Genomic DNA, 8,738 nt, shown 5'->3' on the forward strand with positions numbered 1-8,738 from the left:
CCCAGTCTTTAAGTAAACTATTTTAAGGTTTAGAGGAATCTAGCACTATCACAGAGAGCCAGTGGTGCCCCTTTTCCTTGAGACCGTTGGCTTCTTGCCCCATCATTTGTCCATTCAGCCCTCAGTCTCAAAGTAGGCCCCACCTTCTCCATCTCTGAGAGTCTTGCCTCTATTTGAAGATTAACATCCTGGGAAGGATGAGGCACCTTCCTTTGGTCACTATTTCAGGGTCTTGGAAGTCCTATGTTTTGAATGTCTTAAGCAGAAAGTTCTCGAGGCAGAAACTACATCTTTTTTGTTACTTCCTCCAGCACAATGCTCAATGCACATTCAGTTAGAATATACTATGAGTACCTCAGGAAATCCCTCATGGTAAAACTTAACCAGATCCCTTTTGCTTTTTTCCTGGAAGATAAGAAACATGGGTGGAGGACTGGGATGGTTGATGATGGTAGAGAAATCTAGTAGGAGATTCTGGGAGAGGTGTCAGAGGGGGATGCTTTTATCCTTGTTTAAAGGGCTACAGAGTGGACCCTTTAGCTGGATCTGGGACTGGCCTCCAAATTACCACAGGATGTACTCCACTCAGCTCCCAACATTCTCCTTCTTCCAACTAGGATCTCCTCTATACCCAGGACTTTGGGAAGCTTCTTCAGTTCTAATTATTTTTATTTTTTTAATGTTTATTTTTGAGAGAGAGAGAGAGAGAGAGCGAACAGAAGAGGGGCCAGCAGAGATAAAGACACAGAATCAAGCAGGCTGTAGTCTCTGAGCTGTCAGCACAGAGCCCAAAGTGGAGCTCGAACTCACGGGCAGTGAGATTGTGACCTGAGCCGAAGTCAGACGCTTAACTGACTGAGCCATCCAGGCACCCCCAGAAGCTTCTTTACTTCTAAATTCAGACCTTGCTGCCACAAGGTCTCCAACAAAGTCCCATGTAAGCCCTCAGTCTACCTTCTCACAATGAAGGCCCCCACTAGTCTTCTACTGCCCAGCTTCAGCTTTTCTCCAGGATTCCAGCTAAGCCATTTACTTCACCCTTTCCCACCCTTCCCATATACTTGCCTCCCAATAACCCCAACTCATAGAGACCCAGCCTTCCTAGGGCCCCGCCTCCTGAGGGCCCAGCCTCCAGAAGGGCCTGGCTCTTGAGGGCCCCAACTCCCTGATGGCCCAGCTAAGCTCCACTCCAAGTCCTAACTCTGCTTGGCTAACCTCTTTACCTGTCCCTGGGTTTGGCTTGCACATTCTTCTCAGGTCTTTCTCTTCTGAGACAGAAAAAGCCAATTGGTAAGTGATCTCTAGTGTTTGTAGGGTTGGCAAGAAAACAGACTGGGCCAGAGAAAAAGAGGCTGGGCTTGGAATATCCCTGGCTGTGGAAGCCCTGTAGGGTTTGAGCAGAGGATATTTCTAGCACCAGAGAGGGTGCAGACTAGAGGCTTTATGAGTTGAGGAAGGGCAGGTAAGTTTGCTGGGCTCAGAGTGATTTAGAGACCTACACTCTGTTCTCCTCCAGACCAGAAGCTCTCATCTCTGCTGAAGAAAATATAAGTCATGGGAGGGTATTCCTTGGTGTTTCTCCTCCAGCATCCTTCCCACCTCTTTGCCCTTCCCTCCTTCCTGGTTTTCCTTTCTGACATGTAGCAGAGCTTGTTCTCTTCAGCTTTGTCTTGCCCACAGGGCCCAGCACATAGTATGCTTAGACATGTTCTTTCAGTGAATGAATATTCTTCCACTTGGCTCTGCTTCCTCCTTCATGTTTTGCCACACTTTCTTACTTGAGATTCTGAAAGTCTCTGTGTCATGTCTTCTTAGGGAGGACATTGCTGTAGACTTTGCAGAATAGCAGATCTGGTTTGCCAAGGTGGTCTTCCATCATCAGAGAGGATTCAAGAGTCTTCTTCCTCCATGCTGAAGGAGACAGATATCTATTTTTACAGCTGCTGAAGGTACCTCCCTACCATTCTTATCTAATTTAAAAAAATTTGTTCTAGATTGATTATAGGCCAGGTCAGGCTGTAGGAGGAAAGATTCCTAAGTTCCCCTGGGGTGTGTCTGCCTAGTGGTCCTATAACACTGGGTCTCAAAGTGGCAGTTTGCTGTTATCTTAAAACATATTTGCAACACTTTAATTTAAGGCCCTTTGCAACACTTTAATTTAAGGCCTCTTAAATTATTCTCCACTTACCCTCTTCCCCACTGCCATGTACACTGTGGGCTTTACCCCAACACCAGAAGCACAGACAACACTTATCCATGCACAACACTTGATGCATTGATTCCATGTGTCAAATGTTTATTTCTAGGTTGTCTTTCTCTTGCCCTCTAGAAGTTCTTAGGCAACTTATCTCCACTATCAACTGATACATGTTATATGCTTCCAGAAGGCAGATTTATTTTAACCTTAGTTTAAGCAAAATCATGTGGAAAGGCCAATTTATTTCACCAAGTAAATTCCAAATTGATAAAAATGATTTTTTGATTATATTCTTTTGGTTTATCCTCATCCCTTTTTTTATTTTAGTACTGAACAGTGGTAAAGCAGAGTAGTGATTAGAAAAAACAAGGAGAGAAAGATAAAAAGTATCCCTTAAAAAGCAGTGGCAGAGGCTATGTTTTAGATTATGATGCCCAAGCTGCGGTGAGGCAGTTGAGTCTTGGTGGAGAAGTCATACTGATCCATGGATGAGAACTCAGGACTTTGAGGCATGATACAACTTTCATATGACTCAGATGATCTGGTGACCCTCCTACAACAAAACAAAGCAAAACAAATTAACTTTCCAAGGGTCATGGTGAGGGTGTGCCACAGCTACCTAGGGCTATGAGAGGAACCGAGCACAGTCTGGTGAGACAGGAAAGAAAGTAATGGCCAAGTACTTATATGGGAGGACAGAAGGACATATTTAAATATATGAAGGAAGATGACCAGAGGGATAACAGCGTTTCCTAAGCCACTTTGTATGCAGTGTAATACTGAAGGTGTATATTGTGAGGAAGTACAGAAGAAGGAGCAATGGGCTCTGACCACTCACAACTGCTAGTCTGAAAGTGGAGACAAGAGTATAGTTATACATGGGATGACTGGATAAGTTTCTAGATTCTGAACTTACAAGGGAATGAAGGTTTTGGGAGGAAAAACAAAGCTGTTTAGCAAGACTTCTTGGAAAAAAATGAGTGCAGATTAGTGCTCAGCTACATGACAGTTGTGGTTTGGATAATAAGGCAGACAGGCAGATGGATTTCCTTCTACTGCTTTCTCCTGAGGACTTTTAATAGATGTTCTTTGTTGATAAGATTCAGGGTTGAGAAAAGGGAGTAGAAAATTGTAGGGGGGAAGTAGAGAAAAAACTGAGTTGCACTGTTGACATCAATGTATCATATCATTTTCTAATCCCTTAATTGCACATCCTTCCTGGCTTTTCCCAGCTCTCTTTGATTCTTGTTAAAAAATCTGATTTTGATTCTTACTGGTAGCCCATCTAATTTATGAAAACATCTAGAAACAGAAGCTCAGGCTTTTCTAACTTGTCAAGTTGATCACCTTGTTTTGGTGTCATACAAATGTAAATGATTTTCAAAACAGAATTCTGACTGAAACTAAGCCTGTAAATGTGTGAAATCATAAATCAAGAATGTTGCACTTAGCTCTGTCTTCTCTCCAGTTATTCCAGAAGGACTAAGAAAGGGTGCTTGTTCACAGCCATACCAGAAAGATACTAGATAATATGGAGTATACACAGCCTCTTGAAAAGCTCTGGCTATCTGTTTACCTAAATAATGGTGCAATGATAGTATGGTGTCTGCATGTAACAAGGACTATACAGGTATTTTGGGAAGGAAGTGAAAATGTTTTGGTCTACATCTACAGATAAATTAGTCTACATTTGGCTTAATGCATTTGGCCTACATACAGTTGGTCTGGAGTGTGTTAGTCTGCATCAGGGTGGGTTTTCTCTCACTTGGAATTCAGCCTCTGCCATACTGGGATGGGATTTGAGAGGTTTTGTGCTGGGGTGGTAGAGTAGGTAGGAGAGTTGGAAGAGGCGGTTGTGTTTCCTGTAGGTCTAATGAGCATACAATTTGTGGACTACCATATCTTCAAGTTCAAGTCTTGGTTGTACCTAGTGATATTCACTTGCAGAATTAGGGTTTCTAGCCTCATTGAGAGAACATGAAGCACATTCTACCATAAGGAGTTTTTATTTTAGAAAGGGAGACAAAATCTTCCGAGTAACATGCAAATAGAATACAGCACAAAGTAAAATCATAAGTGGGAGGATGCCTAGTAAGTGATCGCTTAGTGAGGTTGTTCTCAGAAGACTCCAGGGAGATAAATTTGGATATTTATTTTCTTTAGTTTGAGCTTGGTTACTTCAGCATTCTTTACAACTTTTCTTTTTTTTTTTTTTTTATTTTTTTTAACGTTTATTTTTGAGACAGAGAGAGACAGAGTATGAATGGGGGAGGGTCAGAGAGAGAGGGAGACACAGAATCTGAAATAGGCTCCAGTCTCTGAGCTGTCAGCACAGAGCCTGAAGCGGGGCTCAAACTCACGGACTGTGAGATCATGACCTGAGGTGAAGTTGGACGCTTAACTGACTGAGCCACCGAGGCGCTCCTCTTTACAACTTTTCAAGGAAGCTATCTGACATTTACTTCTCTTTCCCCAGGGAATAAGTTACACATTTATGACTACTGCAGTGGTTTCTCTCTCCTTTCCTTTTCTGCACAGACCAAGACTGAGAATTATTATTATCTTTAATTTATTATTATTATTATTAATATATGTTAATATCTAGATCTAATATCTGTAGCAAATGTTTACCTGAATCTGTTTAGTTGGCAAACTGGATTTACCGGTTCAAGGTGTGGTGGGGTTTATTTTGTGTTTTTGGTGGGTGGCATGGAAGAAGACCTAAAAGAGTCTCTATTTATTGGATCATGGCCCAACCTGAAGATGTAGCTTGAATTGATGTTGTCCTGGGAAACAGTTACATACAATGCCAAAATAGGGTAATTCCCCCTCTTCCATGTGGCCTTCTCAGGCTGACCCATGGTGCACAGAAGACACTCATAGTCTTGCCAACAAGGAAAATGAGGTCCTTACAACTCTTACCTTTCATCAACTAGGAAGCCATCTGGTATCTTGACATACTCTTGCCTTGACTATTCATTTATAATTTAGGATTACCCTTCCTAGTTCTTAGTTATATATCTTTTACTTATTTTGGCTGGTGGTGAAGTGCTCACGAAATGCTCTTAATTGTAAATTCCCACTGAGGGAAATCCACTATTTGCCACCGTTGTCTTGCACTGTGTGTATACGAGTACATGATGACTTGGGAATAATTGTGGTGGTGTTTATAATTTGGGGGGTAGAAAGATGTTGCTTTTGTTTGATTTCTTTTATACAAACAATCACTATGGTGCTTGAATTTTCTAATTTGGAATTTGTCTTTGTATTCAGATACACTTAGTTGAAATCTGATCTTTAATAGATTGAATCCAGTCTTTCTCACTTAGAAATTTTTTTGTAGTTTCAACTTGAAGGACCACCCAATTTATCACTTTAGATTCAACCCAAAGTACAATGATCCCATAATTGTAGGTATCTACAGACAGTACAGGAAAAATGGTAGCAAATGGAGAAAATTCTTTTCTTTGGGAGCTTATAGTATAAGGGCATTTCATGGATACTTCCCCATCCTCCTGAAACAAATGAAATCCTGTTTTACATACAATCTGATCATTTGACTATTGTACCACTCCCCACTTCTGCAGGTTAGACTCAATGTAGTTATTACAGTTTGAGTATCATGTATGTTGCCTAATGCCAAAGCACTAGGTGACCTATTTTCCAAATAACATAAAGCAGTGGAAGTAACAAAACTCTGTGCTGTGCATGTGTTCATTTGTCAAGGTGATGACACTGGAGAAAAATATAAATGTCACAGATATTGCACTTTATTTCAGCTGACTTGGGTTACTCCCTTTGTACTTTCACTTTGTTGTGGTGAAAGAGACTTGGACCTCAGTTCTCATGTCAGATGTCTGACATCACCAAACTGGACTGTAAATTGTGGGGTACTTTCTTGGCTGTGGAAAATTAACTCTTTGTACCTCAGGCTTCATCTGGGGAAGGAAAGGCATGCTTCAAGCATCATCAGACAGAAGCTCTGCTCCTCAGCAACACCCCCCCCCCCACCTACTACTCCTGACCTCTTCTCTAACTGGGTGTTCCCCTTGTGCAAGGTCTGGGTGGGAGTGTGTGTGTGTGTGTGTGTGTGTGTGTCCCATGGGTGGCTGTATGGCATCTCTGCTTTGGCACCTAGAGAGGGAGGCAGAGGCAAGAATGCAGTTAGTTCAGTCCTTGTCATATTACCAGATACACTAGACATCTATTGAGATCTCTACAAAACTTGTCTCCATGCCTTGTTTTCAAACTCTAGAGGAGGACTTTCCTTACAGAACCCAATACGTAGTTTACATAACATGAAAATCAGTAGTCAACATGTAAAACCATCACTTTTTCTAGGGTGCCCATCACACCTAGAGTAACAGCTAAAGTCCTCACACTGATTGTCAGACCCTACAATGAAGCATCTGGCTTCCTGCTTTCTCTCTGACCTCATCCCCTACTGCTTACCCCTCACTCACTCTTTCCTGGCCCCACAGACCTCCTTATTATTCCTCAAAAATAGCCAAGTGGCACCATTTCACACCCTTTAGGATGGCTACCTTTAAAAAGACTAGAAGATAACAATTATTGGCAAGGATGTGGAAAAATTGAGATGCTTGTGCATTGCTGTTGGGAATGTATAATGGGGCAGCCACTGTGGAAAACAGTATGGTGATTTCTCAGAAAATTAAATATCCAATTACCACAAGATCCAGTAATCCCACTTCTTGGGTATATATCCTATAGAATTGAAAGCAGGGACTCAAAAAGCTACAACCGTATTCATAACAGCATTATTCACAACAGCCAAAAGGTGAAGCAATGCATAGCCCCATCAGTAGATGAATATATAAACAAGATTAAGATATACACACAATGGAATGTTATTCATCTTTAAAGAGAAGGACATTCCGACATATGTTACAAGCTGGATGAATCTTGAAGACATTATGCTAAGTGAAATAACCTGGTCAAAAAATGACAATATTGTATGATTCTACTTATACGAGGTACCTAGAGTACTCAAAATCATAGAGAAAGAACGTAGAATGGTGGTTTTCAGGGGCTACAGGGAAGGAAGAATGGGAACTAACTCTTTATGGTTACAGTTTCAGCTGAGGAAGACGAACAAGTTCTGGACATGGATGGTGGTGACGGTTGCACAACAGTGTGAAGGCCAGGGTGTATTGGAGCACCCATTTAAAAATTTTTTTTAACGTTTATTTATTTTTGAGACAGAGAGAGACAGAGCATGAACAGAGGAGGGGCAGAGAGAGAGGGAGACACAGAATCTGAAACAGGCTGCAGGCTCTGAGCGGTCAGCACAGAGCCCCACGCAGGGCTCGAACTCACGGATGGTGAGATCATGACCTGAGCCGAAGTCGGACGCTTAACCGACCAAGCCACCCAGGCGCCCCAAGAGCACCCATTTTAAAATCAAAACACCTACTGAGCACATCCTAACCCTTTCTTGCTTCCTTTTTCTCTGCAGTACTGATTGCAATACCAACACAATACCTATTCATATTACTTTTTTTATTGTTTGCTTTCTACTGCAGGAACTTAAGCAACTTGAGTGGAGAAATGTTTGTGTTTCTCTTTGCTTTATGAATAAATGGGGCCAATATATTTGAATAAATGAAAGACCATTATTGGACACAGACTTCAAGAGAAGTCTTGAAGTGTACACAACACTTCCTAATACTTAAAACTCTTGCCCTACACTCAAAGCCTCTACTCTTGTGTTTATGACTGCCTCCTACCCAAGTTGCAGAGGTGCTGAGTTAGAAATCCAGAAACTCTGGGGAAACTCAGCTATCCAGAATATTTTATTCTTGTTTGTTTGGGAGCCACTGGTTTGATTGGCTCCAGAGTTTTCATTTTCTGGAAATTTTAAGGAGGATGAGAGAATCTATATACTTTGGGATCAGGAAGGAGCTGTGCTTGGATACAAATGGATTGCAATAATCTCTGTAGATGCTGCATTTAAAGTCCACTTCTCTGAAACTTTGACAGCTTAAAAATAATTATTTAACAGCCTCAGGAGCCTTCCTCTCAAGTCTTTATCAAACTTTTAGCAAGGCAACTGGTATCCAAACTATCTTTGAGGCTATTTGGGAGGAGTCACAGAGCCAACTTCCTGATCAAGTGTTAACATCCAATCACGGGGACCAGTGGAACTTACTGCCTTGGAAAAATGTTTTGATAGGAAAGGTCCAGAGTGAGGGCAGTACCTTTCTAGAGACAAAGGAGTGAACCCAATGATCTCCAGGACAAAGGAGAGTGGGTGGGGCTGGCTGGGAAAGCAAGATGGCCTGCAATTTTGTGGGTGGATTGTTCAACTTGACAAGAGTTGTTCTGGGAGACTTGGGATGGAACTTTTATTTTGAAGTTTGGAAGGAGCTCAGAGACTAAAGGAAATACAGGGAGGAGGAGAGGAGGTAAGGGAAACCCTGGGGCATTATGGAATTGATAAAACCTGGCTTCATGTTCCCTGGCCTCTCTCTACATTTCTTTCTTTCTTTCTTTCTTTCTTTCTTTCTTTCTTTCTTTCTTT

General features: G+C 41.7%; 1 protein-coding gene across 3 annotated transcripts in view; it reads left to right on the forward strand.

Annotated features, from left to right (window-relative positions):
- The first annotated feature begins 875 nt into the window (after positions 1-875).
- Positions 876-8,738, forward strand: part of LOC121038830 (cationic amino acid transporter 3-like) — a 13,864-nt gene continuing 6,001 nt past the window's right edge. The window contains exon 1 of one of the 3 annotated variants that reach the window (XM_040488707.1): positions 876-1,290. The gene's annotated coding sequence lies outside the window, so the exon portion shown is untranslated. Of the gene's footprint in view, positions 1,291-1,784; positions 1,950-8,738 lie in introns of those variants that run through there. The other 2 variants (XM_040488708.1, XM_040488706.1) reach the window with 2 other exon arrangements.

This window comes from Herpailurus yagouaroundi, unplaced genomic scaffold, assembly GCF_014898765.1.
Source record: "Herpailurus yagouaroundi ecotype Mexico unplaced genomic scaffold, PumYag 166, whole genome shotgun sequence".
Classification (NCBI taxonomy): Eukaryota; Metazoa; Chordata; class Mammalia; order Carnivora; family Felidae; genus Herpailurus; species Herpailurus yagouaroundi.